Source organism: Hemicordylus capensis, chromosome 1, assembly GCF_027244095.1.
Source record: "Hemicordylus capensis ecotype Gifberg chromosome 1, rHemCap1.1.pri, whole genome shotgun sequence".
Classification (NCBI taxonomy): Eukaryota; Metazoa; Chordata; class Lepidosauria; order Squamata; family Cordylidae; genus Hemicordylus; species Hemicordylus capensis.
The window spans coordinates 208,090,260-208,110,691 of NC_069657.1; positions in this window are offsets into that span (position 1 = coordinate 208,090,260).

The window sequence follows — 20,432 nt, forward strand, 5'->3', positions numbered from 1 at the left end:
TATGCTTGTTTTTAGCTTGATGTTTTTATTGCTTTTTGCTGTATGTTTTTAATTTTTGTAAACCGCCTTGGGGTTTTCTTTTAACGAAAGGTGGTATAAAAATGTAAAAATAAAAAATAAAATAAATAAATGTCCAACTACAGTTCAGGGTTGTGGCCTGAGTTTGCTGTCTCAGGCTCAGAGTCTTCAGTTGGTCCTCTACTCTGTTGCTGGCCAGTTAACTGCTTAGGTGCCAGGTTCCTGAAGGTGAAGTACCTTCACTAACCAACTGCTCAGTCTTGAAGGTACAATGGTGAAACTCCTTAGGTAAGGTGCTCATACCAGGCACTTTGTTCTTTTGAAGGTGTCTTGGATGGAATCATCCTTCCTGCTCCTTCTCAACCTTTCTTTTCAATGTCTGCCCTTCTGCTCAACTTCATGAGCTTCATTCTTTGTCCAGACCTCACTGTCTCACTCTGCAAGCCTGTTCAGACCCTCTATTTAAATTGCACTCTCTGAAATGTTCAGGAAGGTCTGTAGTTTTAGGCCAGCTGTCACTTTTTAAATTGATTGGCCAATGCTTCGGCCCTCCTACAGATGTTGGCCTACAACTCGCATAATCTCTGGTTATTGGCCACTGTGACTGGGGATTATGGCAGTTGCAGTCATAAAGTGAGAAGGTTACCCAGAGAAGTAAACATATTGATGTGAATGAAATATCATTTTGTAGTTATCTGTTAGGATGATCTTTCACTCAGAGTAGGGCTGTTGTTTATTATTTGGTAATAGTTACTGTAAGTAATAAACCTTAGTAACTTTGTTCAATAAACTTAACAGGCCTCAGTTCCCACTCCATTACACTCCGCTAAAATAGGATCACCACATATGATAAAAACAACCTATTTTCCCACAGTTTCTCCAAGATTAACCACCCAGAGACGGTATTATTATTATTATTATCTGACATCCTGACTAATGAAGCAGACATGTGCCAGAAAGAGGTGCCCATGCTGCAGAGTGCTGTGCAGCATAAAGAGTAGCAGAGCAATTTTCTTGAATCCATGCTTCCCCCAGAAATGCCTGTGCAACACAAAAATATGTTCCTGTCCTGCACAGTCTTCGGGGACCAATTTTTGTGTTGCATAGGGCACTTCCAGGGGAAGCAGGGAGTGGAGAAAATCACCCAGCCTCCATGCTGTGCTGTGATACTTTGGAAGCCTTTTACAGCACAGACAAGCCCATCTTCCTGGCATGTGTTCATTTTGTTAGTTGGGATGTCAGCCACTATGATTTGGGATATTTGTGCATGCTATGAATGTATTATATAACCTTTTTTAACAAGTTAGTAGTTTCACCTGAAGGAAATAATGAGTTTGATTATGTATTTTTTGAAAGACAGAACACATGTTAACTTATTTATTTTTCTTTCACTCTATCTATATTATTAATTCTCCAAGACTGGCCATGCATTGGTTGTGGTAGAAAGGAGGCGATTGGCTGACAGAGTTTGCAAACAGAAGCACCTGATTGGGCAGTGGGGATTCCATATGCAGATAGGGAGAAGGAACCTGTGAGAGCAGAAGCACCATGGTAATTGGGCAGTGGGGATTCCATATGCAGATAGGGAGGAGGAACCTGTGGCACTGTGATGATTGGGTAGTGGGGATTCCCTATGCAGATAAGGAGGAGGAGCCTGTGATGGTTAACGTCAGTTGCAATGCAACTTTTACTGGTCAGAAGATGTTCTTGATTGTAGAGGAGAGGAATCTATATATATAAAAGAATAGCAGGCAGGAGTCTGCAAAAAGACGGATGGTGAAGGAGGAAAGAGCCCCTTCAGGAGAAGGAGGATGCTGTTGTGTGAATTAGATAAGGAAACAAGATGAACAAAATCAGGGAGGGAGAGAGAGAAAAAACATGAAGGGAGGGGGAAGAAAGAGTGGGGAAGAGCGAGTGGAGGAGAGAGAAAGAGAAAAAGAAGGGAGGGGGAAGAGAGACAGAAGGAAGGGCAAGGGGCGGGCCTGAGCCTGTCAGAAGCCTGAGGGGAATGAGCGGCCATGGCAGCACTAGCAGCAAGGAAGGGCCCAGTCAACCACTGCTGCTGTTTGGGGCTACCGAGGCCATTGTCAGAGGGAGGCAGGCAGGCAAGGTATGGGCCCGGGCCTGTCAGTGGCCTGAGGGGAACGAGTGGCCATGGTGGTGGCAGGAGAGAGGAATGGCCCGGTCAACCACTGCTGCTGCTCCTGGAGGGAGGAGCAGGAGTGGGGTTCAAGTGAGGGTGGGGATGTCTCTGGGGATAAAGGGCTGCAGCTTGGCCAATAGGAGGCAGCAGTGCTGTAGCCACAACCAAGAAGAGTCAGGGGGATGGAAGCAACGGGATGGAGGAGGAGCAGGAGTGCAGGTCAGGTGAGGGTGGGGAGATCTCTGAGGTGAGGGGAGCAATCAAGTACTAACGTGTAGATGCTCTAGAGCAGTGATTCTCAAACTTGGGTCCTCAGGTGTTATTGGACTTCAACTCCCATAATCCCCAACCAAAGGCCACTGAGGCTGGGGATTATGGGAGTTGAAGTCCAATAACACCTGAGGACCCAAGTTTGAGAATCACTGCTCTAGAGGGTGCAAGAGTTCCAGCATTGAAGCGGAGAGAAATAATGGCAGTGGTCAGGATGTAGAGGTGGAGGGCCAGCAGGCGAAGCCCCTCCAGCCAGAAGAGGTGGGTGGATGGCGGGCGAAGGCCTGCCGGCCAGGAAGAAAAAGCAGTGGCAAGGAGAAATAATGGCGGTGGCGAGGAGGTGGGCAGACAGTGTGCAAAGCCCTACCAGCCGGGAGGAGGAGGTGGGAGGCAGCAGCGGGATGGCCTGGCCCTGACCTGCCCAATGGGGAAAGCTGCAGGGGGAGAGGGAGAGCAAGCGAGCTGCGGGGGGGAGATCGAGCGAGTGAGCAAGCTGCGGGGGGAAGATTGAGCGAGCGAGCTGCGGGGGGAAGATCGAGCGAGCGAGCGAGCTGCGGGGGGATGCCACAGGCTCAGTGCACAACTGCACAGATGATCTTTGTGGGGCAGGCTAGTTATGAATATTTTACTACATTCAATAACAGGGCAAGGTATCAGAGATCCATGCATACAAAACACAAAGCATAATCAGCAGCCCCTATCAACCCCCCTCCACCCTGGAAACCATTCTCTCTCTCTCTCTTTCTCTCTCTCCATGCATGTATTTTACAAGCTTTGGAAAACATCCACAATTTGGATGTGTTTCATTAATGCTGAAAGAGGAGGAGTCAATATCTCAGCTCAGTCCACCAAGAGATAAATTTATTACTCTATTAATAATAAATATGTCTCCAGCTGATGGAAGATTATTCCAAGAGCCCTCCCTAGATGAGATAATGTCATTGACAGGAACAACATGGCCACTTACACAATTTTAGTTCCCTATACATCAGCAAAATATTAAATGATTCCTTTTGTTTCTGAAGAGCAAAATCTATAGCAATTTGTTTCCACTGTTGTGGTCTCAATGGGTTGGTTTACACTGTGTGCCTATAGGTGTTCAAAACTGAGCTGTCAGCGAAAGCCCTTTTATTTGGCTGTACTTATGAATTATCTACCATTTATCAAAATATTTCCACAGATGTGTAGCACAACCTTTTCAAGTTCACTCAGAAGCAATCCCAGTATTCAATGTATGTGTGCAAAGAACTGAATAGTAAAATACGGTAAAGGGTTTTATGGTGTTTTGCTTTGTTTTATTTTAAAGAACTTGATTTGAGTGCTAATGATAGTACTTTCTTTGCATTTTTGGGGGGAATATATACAAAGTGATACACACAGAAGCAATCGTTCCGATCCAAGGATACTCATGCACAGAAGCAAATCACTGGGGCAGCAGTGGGGGGAGGGGTTGCTTGAATGTATGTTCCCCATCTCCAAACTAGTAATTAATTTTGTCAGAGTCTTATCTATCAGAATTTGGCCACCCTCCCAGCTTCTTTGGGGGGCACGCTCTTTGCCCCAGCCTCATAATGGGGCAAAGAGACCTATTAGGATGGTCTGCCCGAGAAGGTTATTGGATCCTATAGGATTTCAAGAAGCCTTCGAGGGATTTAGTGTTGGCTCTGTCGGCAATCCTGTTGATGCCCTAGTGGAGAATTGGAACAGCAAACTCACCAGGGTGGTAGACATGATTGCTCCTAAGCGTCCTCTCCGACCCGCTTCAAAATTGGCCCCTTGGTATACGGAAGTACTACGGGAGCTGAAGCGGCGAGGTAGACGACTGAAGCACAGGTGGAGAAAGATTTGGCTTGAATCCGACAGATTGCAACATAGAGCTCATTTGAAGACCTATGCTCAGGTGATACGTGGGGCAAAGAAGCTATTCTTTTGTGCCCTTATTGCATCTGCAAGTTCACGTCCAGCGGAGTTGTCCAGGGTTGTGAGAGGGCTAGTATGTGCCCCTCCTCCCTTGAATTGGAATCTGGAACCATCTACCACCCACTGTGATGTGTTCAATGAATTCTTTGTGGACAAAATCTCTGGTATTCGAGCCAACTTAGACTCCATCTCCACAATTACTTCAGTGTCTGATGTGGAGGTGTCCAGAAACTCCTTTTATGTGGTTAGGTTGGATCAGTTCCAATTTGTGACTCCTGAGGATGTGGACAAGCTGATTGGAATGGTGCAACCCACCACTTGTTCTCTTGATCCTTGCCTGACATGGCTTATATTATCTAGCAGGGGGGTTGTTGTAGAAGGCCTGGTAGAGATTATAAGTGCTTCTCTGAGGGAAGGTAGGATGCCTCCTAGTCTTAAGGAGGCAATTATTAGACCGCTTCTGAAGAAGCCTACTTTGGATCCCACAGAGTTGAGTAACTACAGGCCTGTCTCCAACCTTCCGTGGCTGGGCAAGGTAATTGAGAGGGTGGTGGCCTCCCAGCTCCAGACAATCTTGGAGGAAACGGATTATCTAGACCCATTTCAAACTGGCTTCCGGACTTGCTATGGGGTGGAGACTGCCTTGGTCGGCCTGATGGATGATCTCCAACTGGAAATTGACAGAGGAAGTGTGACACTGTTGGTCCTTTTGGACCTCTCAGCAGCTTTCAATACTATCAACTATAGTATCCTTCTGGAGCGTCTGAGGGGGTTGGGGGTGGGAGGCACTGCTCTGCAGTGGTTCTGCTCCTACCTCTCGGGCAGGTTCCAGATGGTGTCCCTTGGAGACTGTTGTTCTTCAAAATCTGAGCCTTTGTGTGGTGTCCCTCAAGGCTCCGTATTGTCTCTGATGTTGTTTAACATCTATATAAAACTGCTGGGAGAGATCATCAGGAGATTTGGTACTGGGTGCTATCAGTATGTTGATGACACCCAAATCTATTTCTCCATGTCGGCATCATCAGGAGAGGGCATAACCTCCCTAAATGCCTGTCTGGAGGCGGTAATAGGCTGGATGAGGCATAACAAACTGAGACTGAATCCAGATAATACAGAGGTACTCATTGTGCGGAGTCGAAACTCAAGAGATGATTTTGATCTGCCTGTTCTGGATGGGGTCACACTTCCCCAGAAGGAACAGGTATGCAGTCTAGGGGTACTTCTGGATCCAAGTCTCCCTCTGGCATCCCAGGTTGAGGCAGTGGCCAGAAGTGCCTTCTATCAGCTTCGGCTGATAACGCCAACTGCGTCCGTTTCTTGAGATAGACAATCTCAAAACGGTGGTACATCTGCTGATAACCTCCAGACTGGATTACTGTAATGCGCTCTATGTGGGGCTGCTCTTGTACATAGTCTGGACACTACAGTTGGTCCAGAATGCGGCAGCCAGGTTCGTCTCTGGGTCATCTAGGAGAGACCATATTACTCCCGTATTGAAGGAGTTACACTGGCTGCCGATACGTTTCCGGGCAAAATACAAGGTGCTGGTCATAATCTATAAAGCCCTAAACAGCTTGGGCCCTGAGTATTTAAGAGAACGTCTTCTTCATCATGAACCCCACCGCCCATTGAGATCATCAGGAGAGGTCTGCCTGCTTTTGCCACCGGCTCGTCTGGCGGCTACTCAGAGACGGGCCTTCTTCGTTGCTGCCCCGAGGCTTTGGAATGTGCTCCTTAGTGAAATAAGAGCCTCCCGATCTCTGACAATTTTTTAAAAGTCTTTAAAGACACAATCAACCTGGCTTTCAACTGATATTGTTTTAATTGTTTTAATGTTGTTTTTAGAATATCGTTTTTTAAAATTGTTTTAAATTGCTGTGATTAAATTTTGTTTTGTTTTGTTTTTAACTAATGTTTTATCTTTGTTTTTAATCTGGTTGTAAACCTCCCAGAGATGTAAGTTTTGGGCGGTATAAAGATATGTCAAACAAACAAACAAACAAACAAACAAACAAACAAACAATGAGGCGCAAGGCTGGGCTACTTATTGGCTAGTGGGCCATCAGGGTCATGGCAAGCATGGCTGTTGCTTAGGCTGTGCTCCAGCCCACTCAGTTTGCATTGGAGAAGTGACGAGAGCGGGACTCTATCATTGCTTCTCCCAGGCTTCCTCCTCTCCACAGCATCTCACTGCAGCAGTATCTGTGGCAGTGGGGCGATAGCGGTACGGTGCCTCAATCTCCCATGGTTGCAGGCCTTTCATTTGTGCTCCCTCTAGATCAGAGGGAGAGCTTTGCATTGATCATGGCATGTTCCTTCTCACCAGGCTAAGTGGGGCTTGGCACTGCCTCTCCTTTTTATCTTCCTCTTGGGCAGGCAGGGGGACTGGGGTGTGTGGGTGGCCCTTTCTCCAGGTGGGGGGGGGGGCCTGCAGGGGCCATCCACTCTCACCAACATTCCCCAAGCATTCCTTTTCTCTCTCTTCCAGTTGTATTATAGTGCCCATCTGGGGTAGGGGGACTTTCACTGCTTCCCTCATCATTGTGTGGGTTTCTCCTGTGGGGTTCCTTATGGTGTGTTTTGTAGTTTGATTCCCTATGTTTTGCTTTGGTTGTGTGGGTTTTGTGAAGGCAAACACCCCAGTACCACCTGTCCCAGGCTTGGGGGTTTCCAGAGCAGAAAGGAATCTGGACAGGGTAGGAAGGGTGGCAGTGGTGCTGCCCCAGCTACTGCTGGAAAAGGGACCTAACCCGGTTGCTGTTTCTGCTCTTCGGAAGCTTTTAGCTGATTATCTTTTGTGTAGTCAGGCTGCATATCTGCTAGTAGGATTCACAGCAGGTTTTAAGATACCTAGTATGTCTCCTAGGGAGCACATTTTCTCACAAAATTTGAGATCTGTTCAGGGAATGGAGGACATTGTCCTCCACAATATTCACAAGGAGGTGTCGTTGGGTAGGGCTTTTTGAGACCGTACCCCTGCCCAACTTCTGCATTTTGCCTTTGGAAGTTATTCCCAAGAAGGCCCCTGGGGCATTCCATCTGATCCATCATCTGTCATTCCCCAGGGGCTCCTCTGTTAACAATGAAATACCGCCTGAACAATGAAATACAGATTTGACGAGCCAGTCCTCTTCAAGCATGGTTATGGGCCGACAGTGCTGATGGCGAAATGTGTTACTGAGTCGTGTTTAGACTCTTGCCTGTTAACCCTGCAGATTTTGATTTGTGGCCAGGCATGTTCCAGGGCTTCAGAATGGTATTGCGGCTGCACTGTCTCACTTGCAGGAGGAGTGTTTCCGTCAGCTGGTCTTGGGGGCAAGACAAGAACCAGACAGGACGCCTGTGTGGCTGTGGAGCCTTGGTGAGTAGAAGCCTAGTGGGCTGGTTGGGTGTCGCTGGCTCCGAGCACTAGGGCAGCTTACAATAGGAAGGTTAGGGCTTTTTCAGTCCCATGGACTTCAGGTAGGGTTAGATGAAGTTTGGCCTGCTCCAGCGGCTCACTTGATACCATATCTGGTGCATCATAGATCTACTTGTCTTTCTGCTACTATGCTGGCCAGGCATCATGCAGCATTGGTGTTTTATTTCAAAGCACAGGGCCTGGAAGACTCTACCTTGGATTTCAGAGTGCGAAGGATGGTGGAAGGCTAGTCTCGTGAGTACTCACCCCAGCCTCAATCCAGGCAGCCCATTACACCAAACATTTTGGAGTCTGTATTGAGCCTCCTTCCTTCGCTGTGTAATCCATCCTATGAAGCAACCCTTTCCCATGCTGCGGAGCTGGTTGCATTTTTTGGTGCATCTAGGGCATCTGAGCTTCTTTCAAGGGTAAAGTATGGACTCATTTCCCAGCTGGTGCAGAGGGTAGATGTTCAGTTCCACCCTTAGCATGCGGCTATCATGCTTCATTTCCCCAAAAGGGACCAGACGGGTCAGGGTCAACTCATTATGCTCCATAGGGCTGAAGGCTCAGCCTTATGTCCTGTTCGGACCCTGGAACATTACCTTTCTGTGGCAGGGCTTTTTCAAGGGTGCCTGTTTCACCGTAAGGGTGAGTCTTTGTTGACCCAATAACAGTTCTGGTCAGTCATTCAGCGTGCTTTGCAGAGCAAGAGTTGGTCAGTGGGTGCCTTTTCCTTGCATTCTTTTCAGATTGGGACAGTGTCAGAGGCTGCACAGCTTGCTTTTTCAGAACAGGATGTCAAGAGGATTGGGTGATGGCATTCCAAGGCATATAAATGCCACGTGTGGTAAATAGAGTTGGCTAACTCTGATTTCTCTTGGCAGGTGGTCTTTCAATTGTCTTTTGGACTCTCAAGCCAGTGAGAGAATCCCGCTGCCTCCGCTTGAATAAGCGGAGCAGCTTCTTTGCCTGGCCCCCTTAGAGAAGCATGAGGCTTCCCTTGGCCCGATTGGCCAGAAAGCCCTGCAGGGGGCGGGGCTTATGCCCAGCGCCCTGCTTCTTACCGAGAGAGCTCATTCCGCTCTCAGAAGGCACCCACCCTCCCTTCCCTAGGTACAGTCAAGGTTTCAACTGGTCGCCTTTTGGGGCTGAGCAGGAATTTTTTGGGCGCTCACTTGATTGGCTGGTAGTGCGCGCCTTTTTTCGCCTGCTCTTGACTGTATCTCCTGTAGGTAGTAATACACTTGGTCACAATATGGCAGGTGCAGTGCGGTTGGAAAGATCTTATCAGGCTGGTGAACACCTTCGGGTAAGCGTTTGGCTATGGGTCAGAAAGGTGCAACTCCCTAGAGACTGCACGGCTCAGGGATGTCTGCCCTTGGTCAACCTACCCTGACTGGCTAAACCCCATGGAATGGCTGAACGGCTACCAGGCGGCGATGCTAGCTCAGGGGCCCGGCACTATGCTGGCTAGGATAGGCAGCCCCGGTTTCGGAGCTTTTGGGTTGCCTGGAGCCAAGGTGCATTGCCCTATGCCATAGGTTAAGCATGCCATGGCTGCGCATGCCTGTAGTACCGCACTGTAGGAGGGGATGAGCCTATCCCTGCTCTTTCATTGGTTGTTGAAGTTTAAATAAACTGTGGCCCTTATTTACACCAATACCTTGAGTCTCGTGTCTTCTTGGGTGTCGAGCAAACCAATTTTGGATTGCAGCTATGGCTGAGCCACTGTGTATTGACCTCATGGATCGTTAAAGGTTTTTTTGTGAAGCTTCTCCTTGCAATTTGGGAATGTTTAGAGACCAATCTACCTCTAGATATTATCTTTTTCCATTTGGGGGAGAATGACTTGGGACATAGTTTGGGCTGGCCGTGTCCCATCAGGCTATTGGTGATCTTAAAGTTATTCAGCGTTGGGTCCCGGGATATCCTACTTGTTAGAGAGCTTGGAGGGGAGATTTCTTTATCTACCCCAGCTGCAGCGGAAGTACACAGGTAAGGAGAGCACTGCTAATTAATATTGTCTGGAGATATGGAGTTAAAGCTCTAAATAAAGTAGTTTATTTAGGAAATCCACCAGGGTGAAAGCTAAAGCCTATATGTAATGCTGCTTGCTGCATACAGGGAGAGGCGAAGGAGAAGGAGGAAGTCTCTCTATCTAGGGGAGAGAGTGAAACTTGAGACTATCAGTCTAACAAAGGGGAAGTAGAGAAAGTATAGTATAACCTACCTCACAGGGTTGTTGTGAGGATACACAGCAGCATGTACACCGATCAGAGCTCCTTGGAGGAAGAGTGGGATATAAATGTAAAAATCAATCAATCAATCAATCAATCAGATAGTCAGAGAGGGGATTCCCTTGCACACTTTCCTTGCTCACTTCCCTTGTTCTCTATGCCTAGTGGTCAATAGGGTTTCTGGTACTAAGAGTCGATGCTGCATCTCCAACACTACTTTGGTATGACTTGTTACATCACCTAGTGTGGCAAGGCATCAGGCAGCTGGGTAAAATTGGATTGGCACATGAAAAGATTAATTGTGATTTCGGCAGATTTGTTTCAGCTTTTGTGGGGAGAAGTTTGTCCCTCATCTTGATATTGTTATGGACGCCAGAAGTATATGAAATATAGGCCTGTGTCTGATTTCATTTTATATTAAGAAATGAAATAATACCTGAACTCGAGGTGAACTGGCATACGAGATCTCCACTGCTCTGTGGAGCAGGAGACAATCTAGCATTGTATTGTAAAATAGGTGCTCAAGAAAACACAAAAGCCAGGCCTGAATGCTGAATGCTAATCAATATGCTAAAAATGTGACTCAGGCTGCTCTTCTGTTGCAAGAAACCTATGTGAATCCTTGTCAATGATGGCTCTTCTATGCCCAAGGGGGATAACTCAATTGCTCTCTATAGAGGTTCAACAGAGATCCACCTGTAGACTTTAAATCTTACCTCACTGATGCTACAAATGTATTGAACGTCTCACACACCTTTTCATGTTACTTTGAATATTCCCTTGTTATAATTACACGCTAGATAGAGGTACACAAGAAATAATGTAATTATTGTCTCACAACTAATTCTCTCACTAACTCCTGAGACTTTTAACACCTTTTGGGGGAAGATGCAATTTGCAGCTCTGAGATGCAGATCCTCCCCCCCCCCCCACTAAGCACCCAGTTTTCAGAAGATGAGATTGAGATCTCTCGCTGGACTGGCCAATATCCTGACATTGTCCAGAAGGTAGCAGCAAGTTGTCACCTTTTTTGGGGGCCCAGGAAAAGATGAGATTTGAATAGATTCTATTCAAAGATCAAAGGAAAATACACTATAAAGAGTGAGGCCAGAGACAGAGAGTCAGCAGACCTATGCCTTCGGGCAATCTTGCTCACACAAAGATCCCAGAGTTTGCTGCTAAACAGCGAGGCAACAAGCAGGAACTCTGCCCATGCACAGAGGCTGTCTGTGACTTCTACTGCGCAGTGAGAAGTCAAGACTCCCCAGCCATGGTGCTCCAGCTCTCAGCCATGATCTGAAGCAACTGCAACAACTCCTGTCTCCAGCCAAGCGCCTCACTCCTTCAGCTGACGAGATTCACCGTTCTCAAGTCTCTGGTCCTGGGTAAATATGCTGCTCCTACAAGCCTGGACTCCCCTCATCCCTTCCTCTTTTCCTGCTCCCTTCTCTCCCCCCCCCCAATTCCTCTACTAATCTCCCCAAACCATGCAAGCCCTCAGCCTTCCTTCCCCCTCCTTCTTTTCTGCCTGTATTTGAATTGTATTAGGCTCTAGGAAGATTTAATTGCACACACATATGGTAGTTAGGAACACTGGTTGTGGTTAGGAAATACTGTTGCTGATATTGATAGAGTGTTCTGCTTTCTGTTTTGCTAGATTATATTGTTAGTCTTTTATACTCAATAAAGCCCATTGAATCTTTGAGGATTGGTTTGATCTCCTTTCTTCCATGCGCCCAGATCACACATGGTCACTAATATAAAAGAACTTGGTCCAGACCTATTTTGTATACTAGCTAATGAGCATATTTAGTATATAAATCAGGCCTGGACTGTAACATAAATATAGATTCTATTCAAAGATCAAAGGAAAATACACTATAAAGAGTGAGGCCAGAGACAGAGAGTCAGCAGACTTATGCCTTCAGGCAATCTTGCTCACACAAAGATCCCAGAGTTTGCTGCTAAACCACGAGGCAACAAGCAGGAACTCTGCCCATGCACAGAGGCTGTCTGTGACTTCTACTGTGCAGTGAGAAGTCAAGACTCCCCAGCCATGGTGCTCCGGCTCTCAGCCATGATCTGAAGCAACTGCAATAACTCCTGTCTCCAGCCAAGCGCCTCACTCCTTCAGCTGGCGAGATTCACCGTTCTCTGGTCCTGGGTAAATATGCTGCTCCTACAAGCCTGGAATCCCCTCATCCCTTAAGAGCGCTTCATTTTTATCTATTAGTGTTCTAATTTTCCCATCTTTATGGTCATGATTCTCTAACTGCTTATATAGAAAAACTCTGAGGATGGTGACTGCTGCAGCCTTTTTGTCCTTTTTATTTGGGCCCTGTCTACTACAGTACTCCTTGAAGAGAGCCTTACAATCTTCAAGTTCTGAAAGTTTCTGCCTTACAAACTCTAAATTTGGAAAGGGTGAAGCTCCAAATTCCTCTAAAGCTGCCTCCCATTTCCCCTTCTTGGGTCCTGAAAAAGCGCCACTAAATTCACTTCCCTCCCGGGACTGAATTTTGGGTTTGCTCTCTTTCTCTCTGTGCTTCCAGAAAGCCATGGTGTCACCAAAATCCCACCACTGCCACAAATTTATGTTACAGACCAGGGCTTTTGTAGGGAGAGGTTTGTCCCTCATCTTGATATTGTATTAAACCATCCTGAATTGTTTTGGGCCATGATATTTATTTGTCTCCCTTAGGCTCTGATATTCTTTGGCTGGTATGAAGGGAGGATTAGCTGCCATTTTGGAAGGGTGGAGGAGGGGCCAAGCTAGGCTAGCCCCTCCTTGTGGCAGGTACAGCAGGGGCGGAGCCATCATTGGATGAATGGGTTCAAAGAACCCAGGCCACCCCGCCACAGGGGCCGTGCCTCATGGCCCTATACACACATCCCAGTCTGATGTCAGATGCAGGGCGGGGGTGTGTGTGTTATCTCACTCCCAAATGGGGCCTTTTAAAGGCAGGGAGAGCTGCTCCTGGCCTCACTGCCAACACAGTGGGGCTGATCTCCCTTCCAAATGGGGCTGCGTGGGCTGGTTTTGGAGGGAGATAGGCCCACGCTGTGTTGGCAGCACGACCGGAATGACTATTCCTGCCTTTAAAGGCAGGGAGAGTTGTTCCAGTCCGCACTGCCCAAGGTCAGATGGCTGGAGGAAGGAGCTTTGTGGGCCACATCTGGCCAATGGGCTAGGGGTTTGACAGCCCTGCCCTAGAGGCTTTGTGGCTCAGGTAGCACTGATTTACTCTAACCTGCTATGGAATCACCAGGCTTAAAGGCTTTGTGGCTTTAGGCAGGTGATCTCTTAGGTGACTAAGATGGGCAGCACCAGCCTTAGAATGGATGCTTCCTGAAGCCAAGGTGTATCCCCCTATAAGCTTAGGTTTGACTCATGTGGCAGCAGTAAGTCTTTAGCTTCTGCACCAATCCTCCTTCCTTAAACTGAATGTTAATCAACAAATTGTGGCTCATTTTACTCCATTATACTTGTCTCATGTCTTCATAGGGTTTGGGTGCAAAGAGAACAGTGTGTTTGGCAAAGCCTCCAGCCCCCATTTTCTAGAGCAAGCCCAGAAGCAGAAGAGAAAGCCATGATGTGGAAACATGTTTCTCATCACACCAAAAAACTAATACTTAACCAGGCATGTCCTGAGACATCCAAGTGGTGGGGAGAGTGAGTGACAACTCCTGAAATTTATTTCTAAGTTGTCATTGATGCTGCGTGTTCTGTCATTATTTCTAAGTTGTCATTGATGCTACATCTCCTGTGTGAATTTAAAAGATCATAAGAACATAAATAGCAGCCATGCTGGATCAGGCCCAAGGCCCATATAGTCCAGCATCCTGTTTCACACAGTGACCCACCAGAAGCCACTGGGAGCCTATAGGCAGGAACTGAGGGCATGCCCTCTCTCCTGCTGTTACTCCCCTGCAACTGGTATTCAGAGGCATCCTGCCTCTTAGGCTGGAGGTGGCCTATAGCACTCCAACTAGTAGTCGTTGATAGACCTCTCCTCCATGAATTTATCCAAAGCCCTCTTCAAGCCATCCAGGTTGTTGGCTGTCACCACATCTTGTGGCAGAGAATTCCACAAGTTGATTATGCGTTGTGTGAAAAAGTACTTCCATTTGTTGGTCCTAAATTTTGTGACAATCAATTTCATGGGATGACCCCTGGTTCCAGTGTTATGTGAGAGGGAGAAGAATTTCTCTCTATCCAATTTCTCTACAGCTTTCTCTGATTTTATAGACCTCTATCATGTCTCCCCATAGTTGCCTTTTTTCTAAACTAAAAAGCACCAGGTGTTGTAATCTTGCCTCATAAGGAAAGTGCTCTAGGCCCCTGATCATCTTGGTTGCCCTCTTCTGCACCTTTGCCAGTTCTACAATGTCCTTTAGATGTGGTGACCAGAATTGTATGCAGTACTCCAAGTGTGGCCACACCATAGTTTTGTATAAGGGTATTATAATATTAGCAGTTTTATTTTCCATTCCCTTTCTAATGATCCCTAGCATGCAATTGGCCTTTTTCACAGCTGACGCACATTGAGTTGACACTTTCAATGTGTCCACCACGACCCCAAGATCCCTCTCGTGGTCAGTCACCGACAGCTCAGATCCCATCAGCGTATACTTGAATTTGGGGTTTTTCGTCCCAATGTGCATCACTTTACACTTGCCAACATTGAACCGCATTTGCCATTTTGTCGCCCACTCACCCAGTTTGGAGAGAGCCTTTTGGAGCTCCTCACAATCATTTTGGATTTCACTCCCCAAAAGAGTTTGGTATCATCTGCAAATTTGGCCACCTCACTGCTTACCCCAACTTCTAGATCATTTATGAATAAATTAAAAAGCACCAGTCCCAGTACAGATCCATGGGGGACCCCACTTCTTACTTCTCTCCATTGTGAAAACTCTCCATTTATACCTACCCTCTGTTTCCTGTTCTTCAACCAGTTAGCAATCCACAAATGTACTTGTCCCCTTATCCCATGACTGCTAAGTTTCCTCAAGAGTCTTTGATGAGGAAAGCTTTTTGGAAGTCCAGGTATACTATGTCAACTGGATCACCTTGATCCACACACTTGTTTACACTCTCAAAGAACTCCAAAAGGTTTGTGAGGCAAGATTTCCCTTTGCAGAAGCCATGCTGGTTCTCCCCCATCAGGGCCTGTTCTTCTATGTGCTTTACAATTTTATCCTTGAGAATGCTTTCCATCAATTGGCCTGGGATGGACATTAAGCTAACCAGCCTGTAATTTCTCGGATCGCCCCTGGATCAGTTTTTGAAAATCCATGATACATTTGCTACTTTCCAGTCCTCTGGTACAGAGTCTGATTGTAGGGATAAGTTATAGCAAGGAGGTCAGCAGTTTTACATTTGAGTCATTTGAGGACTCTTGGATTAATGCTGTCTGGCCCTGGTGATTTGCTAGTCTTCAATTTTTCTAGAAAGTTTAGAACATCATCTCTTGTCACTTCTGTCTTACTCAGTTCTTTAGCCTCTGTCCCCAAAAAGCCTGGTTCAAGAACAGGAATATGCTCAGTATCCTCTGCTGTGAAGACAGATACAAAAAACTCATTTAGCTTCTCTGCAACCTCCTTATCCTCCTTAATAATCCCTTTCACTCCCTCATTGTCTAATGGTCCAACTGCCTCCTTGGCAGGTTTTCTGCTTCTGATCTATTTAAGGAAGTTTTTGTTATTCCCTTTGTGCTTTTAGCTAAATGTGCCTCACACTCTCTTTTTGCCTCCCTTATTGTCACCTTGCATTTCTTTTCCAAGAGTTTGTGTTCCTTTCTGTTCTCATATGAGCAGGCCTTCCAATTTTTGAAGCAAGTCTTCTTCTCCTTTATGGCTTCTTTGACGGTACCCGTGAACCATGCTGGCATCCTCTTGGACTTTAGTGATAACTTTCCTCCTTTTTGGTATACTTTCTTACTGGGCTTCTAGTATTCTGGTTTTGAGTAAACTCCATGCATTCTGGGCTTCTAGTATTCTGGTTTTGAGTAAACTCCATGCATTCTGGAGTGAAGTGATACTCCTGATTTTCCCTTTCAGCTTTCTTTTCATGATAGTCTTCATTTTGGAGAAGTTTCCTCTTCTGAAATTCAAAATGTCTGTGTTAGACTTCCTTGGTGATTCTCTCCCCGCATGTATGCTGAATTTGATTGCACTATGATCCCTCTTCCCTAAAGGGTCGATGACACTGACATCACGCACCAGGTCCTGGGTGCTACTCAGGATTAAGTTCAAGGTCGCCTTCTCTCTGGTTGGTTCCAAGACCAACTGTTCTAGGGCAGAGTCATTCAGCGTATCTAGAAATCTGACCTCTTTGTCATTACCTGACTGTGAATTTACCCAGTCTATATATGGGTAATTGAAGTCACCCATTATTACTGCCATGCCTCTCTGATTTCCTTCTGCAAGTTCCAGTCACGGTCAGTGTTTTGATCTGGAGGGTGATATCACGTTCCCAGCAGCACATTTCCTTTCATGCCTTGTATTGTCACCCACAGAGTTTCTGTGGAGGACCCCAGTCCTCCAAGGTTTTCTAGCTTGTTAGATTATATCCCTTCCTTAACGTACAGTGCTACTCCACCTCCAAGGTGCCCCTTCCTGTCCTTTGAACTGAAGACCTTTCCTGTATGTTGCTGTTCTGTTTTTTAAAGCCTGGAATCTGTACTGTCATTGACCCAGAATGTTTATACATTTTTCTGAGTGAGATAGATGACTCTCGATTACTATTATATGAACTGGGGAAGAAAAAGGAAAACAAAGTGAGCATCTTCACTTCTTCAGTCACAAGAGGGAGTCAGAGATCTTTGTAGTTTATAGAAAAGAGTTCATTTTGAGCATGTGGATATAAGTTCTCCTGCAGCATGTGAATATCTCTTTCCCCTCCTGTATACATTAGGCTCAACATGCTATATAGAGAATGGTCCTGAGCTGGATGCCCTGTTGTGGTGTCATGCCTATTATTGTTTTAAGCATTTGCATGGACTGCCTTGTGTGCTGTAGGACAGAGAGGATGGCCTAAAAATAATGGCTGACGTATTGACTAATTCTGCATGCATGCTTCAGTTATCAGCACTTATAGCACCCCCTCTGCTAGCCCTTGTGCTCCTGAAGCATGGGAGCTTTTGTGTAAGAATGCAAATACTTTGGAGCTTTCCCAGTGCTCCAGAAGTGCTGCTAGATCAGAAACAACCCCACCCCCCCCACCCCCCGATCCTCAGGGACATGTTTCTGGCCTAACAGTGTGCTTGAGTGCTGGAAGAGTACCCAAGTATTTGCGCTCTTTCACAAGAGTACCCATGTTTCAGGAGTGCATGGGCTAACGCTGCATGTGCATGATGTTTGAAGAATGCACATATTGTAGAACATTGGCCACGATCAGTAAACAAATAAATAATGGCAGTGAGGCAGAAGTATTAATTTGATGGAGATTGTATTGAAGCAGTCTCTTTGGGCACAGTATGTGCACTGAAGAACTTTGAACAAACTGCCGTATAAATGCTAAGTAGTGTATTGCTTGGAGAACAGGGCAAGACAATGTTGCAGCCTTCTTTTTAGTCACCTTCACTCTTTCTTTCCCCAAAGCAGTCCTTGCTGGATCAGTTTCCTCTGGAGGAGTGGAGATTGGAGATTTCATGCTGTGTTTTGGGGGAAAAAAATCTAGAAATCTACAGGTTGATAAGGAACTGCAGGAATGCATTAGCAGCAAACAAAGCAGGTGGGAATCAACTAGTCTGATGCAACACACCCGCGCGTCGTCACAACAGCTGCTCCCTTCCTTCCTTCCTCCAAAATTTAACAAGCTATATGCTTGCCAGCCCGGCATGCTTCTGTAAGCTTCAGTTTCCAAGCAACAAACACAGCCAGAATCAAAAGTACTGTGCCAGCCCCCCCTGCCACCTGCAGTCCCGTCTCAGGTTTATTTCAGGAAGGCCTTTGCATTCTGTCAGCTGGACAGTCAAACGGGCTTCAAAAGGCACTTTGCTTCTGTGGAAGATTGCTCACATTACCATACAAATCAGTTCGCTTGATTTGAACTGGGGCCTTGCTTCCAAGTTCCCACATTCCACATGGGATATGTATGCCTTACTTAACCAATAGGTTTCCAGCCTGTTTTATGGGTTACTAGGTGGCCCAGGCGCAGAGCATCTGCACTTCCAGTTCTCCATCATTCTCAGCCACTCATTCTCAGCTTTCCCCCCTCCTCTTTCCCCCTTCCCACCTCCAATGTTTTTTCTCTCTGGCCGGCTCCCTGGCCAGCTGCTTCTTCCAGCCAGCAGCCGCTGCTTTCTCTTCCCCCTCACCGCTGCCGCTTTCTCTTTCTCTCCCCTGCTGTTGCTTTCGCTTTCTCCCTCCCACTTCCGCTTTCTCTTCCCCCCTGCTGCTGCATTCACTCCCCCTGTCGCTTTCTCTCTCCCCTGCTGCCACTTTCACTTTCTCTTTCCCCATCTGCCCACCTGCCCGCCCACCTGCCCGTTTGCTGGTCTGTCCATTGGCCGTATGTTCCTCACTATCGTCACTTCCCTCTCCCCCTCCCCTCGCTTCCAAGGATGGCATTAGCTACGGTTATGTCTAAGAGTGTGCACACACAAACACACAGACACGGCGGGGGTGGGGGGAGATCGAGATCGAGAGAGATCCCTGTGGATACATCTCACTATGTTTTTAAGGGCACCTCCCTTATTTAAATAGGCAGACCCAGTGAAATGGACAGGCTTTTAGAGTAGATGCAAGTTCATCACCTTGTATAAATACATTTCACAATTTGGTCAATAAGACCTCCTGCAATCTCCTTTCACTAGAGATTATACAAACATGATATTGTATAGTTATAATTGTTATTTATTCATTTGTTACTGAAACAATTAGTTAGCCACTTTTACAGTTCTCAAAGCAGTATGAAGCAGATAAAAGCAACTGAATACAAAAAACAATTCAATAAAATTATCAAGGGTTAAAACAAAAGCCAACAAAATAAACCAACCTACTCAGCCAAAGGCCAAATGGAAGAAATGTGTTTTGCATCCCCAACAGAAGGTCAATAGGGAAAGGAAACTGTAGTCCTCAGCAGGGAGGTTATACCATTATAAGACACAGAAGGAGAAAAGGAGCTTATGACAGCCCAGTGTGAGCAGGAGGCTTTACAGACAGGGCTGTTACCCCGAATCTCCTCTGGAAGAGAGTGTGTGCGTTCACACACCAGCTAAGCTTACCCCAAGGTCCATTCAAGATCCTTGGAAGCACTCCGCACACAAATCGGGCTTTGTCTTCTGAATTCCAGCTTACCTGGATGTATTTCTGGGTTTTTAAAATGCAGGTTTTAAGCGGGGTTTTCTGAAAACACTGGAGCAAATAGGGAGAGGCACTGATGTAGAATCATTAACATGATAAGAGAGAAACCCCTCTATAGGAATGCAGATATAGGCTTTAGAACTCTCTCTCTCCCCACCCCCACATTGGCTAGAAGGAAAACATGGAAGCATACAATGTGAACCTGCATGCACGCGCACACACACAGACACACATCCCCGAGAGCAGAGGAGAGGGGCTGCTTCCCTCAATGCCACGAGTGTAATTTGAAGTGGCTTTGCTCAACATTTACCCTGCAGCATGAAGCCATGTGTGAATAACACCCAGGTAAAACAAATAGTGTGACAATAAATGTTCAGGGAGAGGGCAATTGTGTAGAATACACTTCTCAGTCCTCCTACACCCATTTATTTACATTGATACTGGTGATGAATACCTTCAAGCTAAAATTGGTTTAGACATAAAAAAACGATGAAAGATTGTGTCCAGAAATGCCATGTATATTTGTGAGGAAAGTTAAATCTCTCTGCCTCTTTGGAACCAGGAAGTGTTTATTCATGTCTCTTTGATGGGCTGCTTCTTAATCCCTAAGCCACACAGAGAGAACCTTCCAGAAGGGTTTGCACAGCCACATGTTTGTGATATTTTCATAAAGTTTTATACTCTAGTCTGTTTCCTGTACAGGAACAGACTTTCTCTCAAAATGAACTCAGCAGTTAGGACTGGTTCAAGTTCTTCATGTAGATGGCAGTTGTCCAACTCGTATAATCTTCAGAGGGACTCCTTAAATGTTTTCCCTGCAGAGTGACCTTAGGTCAGCTTTTCAGTTTAGGAGTTTCATCCCTAGAACCCTTTCCCACAGTTCAACACCCTGATTCATACTAGTGGTGTGCACAGACCAGTCTGCCCACAGACCGGTCTGCCACAAACTGAGTCGGTTCAAGTGGTTTGGTCACAAACCACGTTGAACCAGTTCGAACCAGTTTGGCGACCCAACTGGCCTAGCCAGTGGGTTCAACTGAACTGGTTTGGAGACCTGTGGTTTATTCTGAATTTGGTTTGGATTTGGACCAAACCACAGCAACCGGTCCATGCACATCCCTAATTCAGA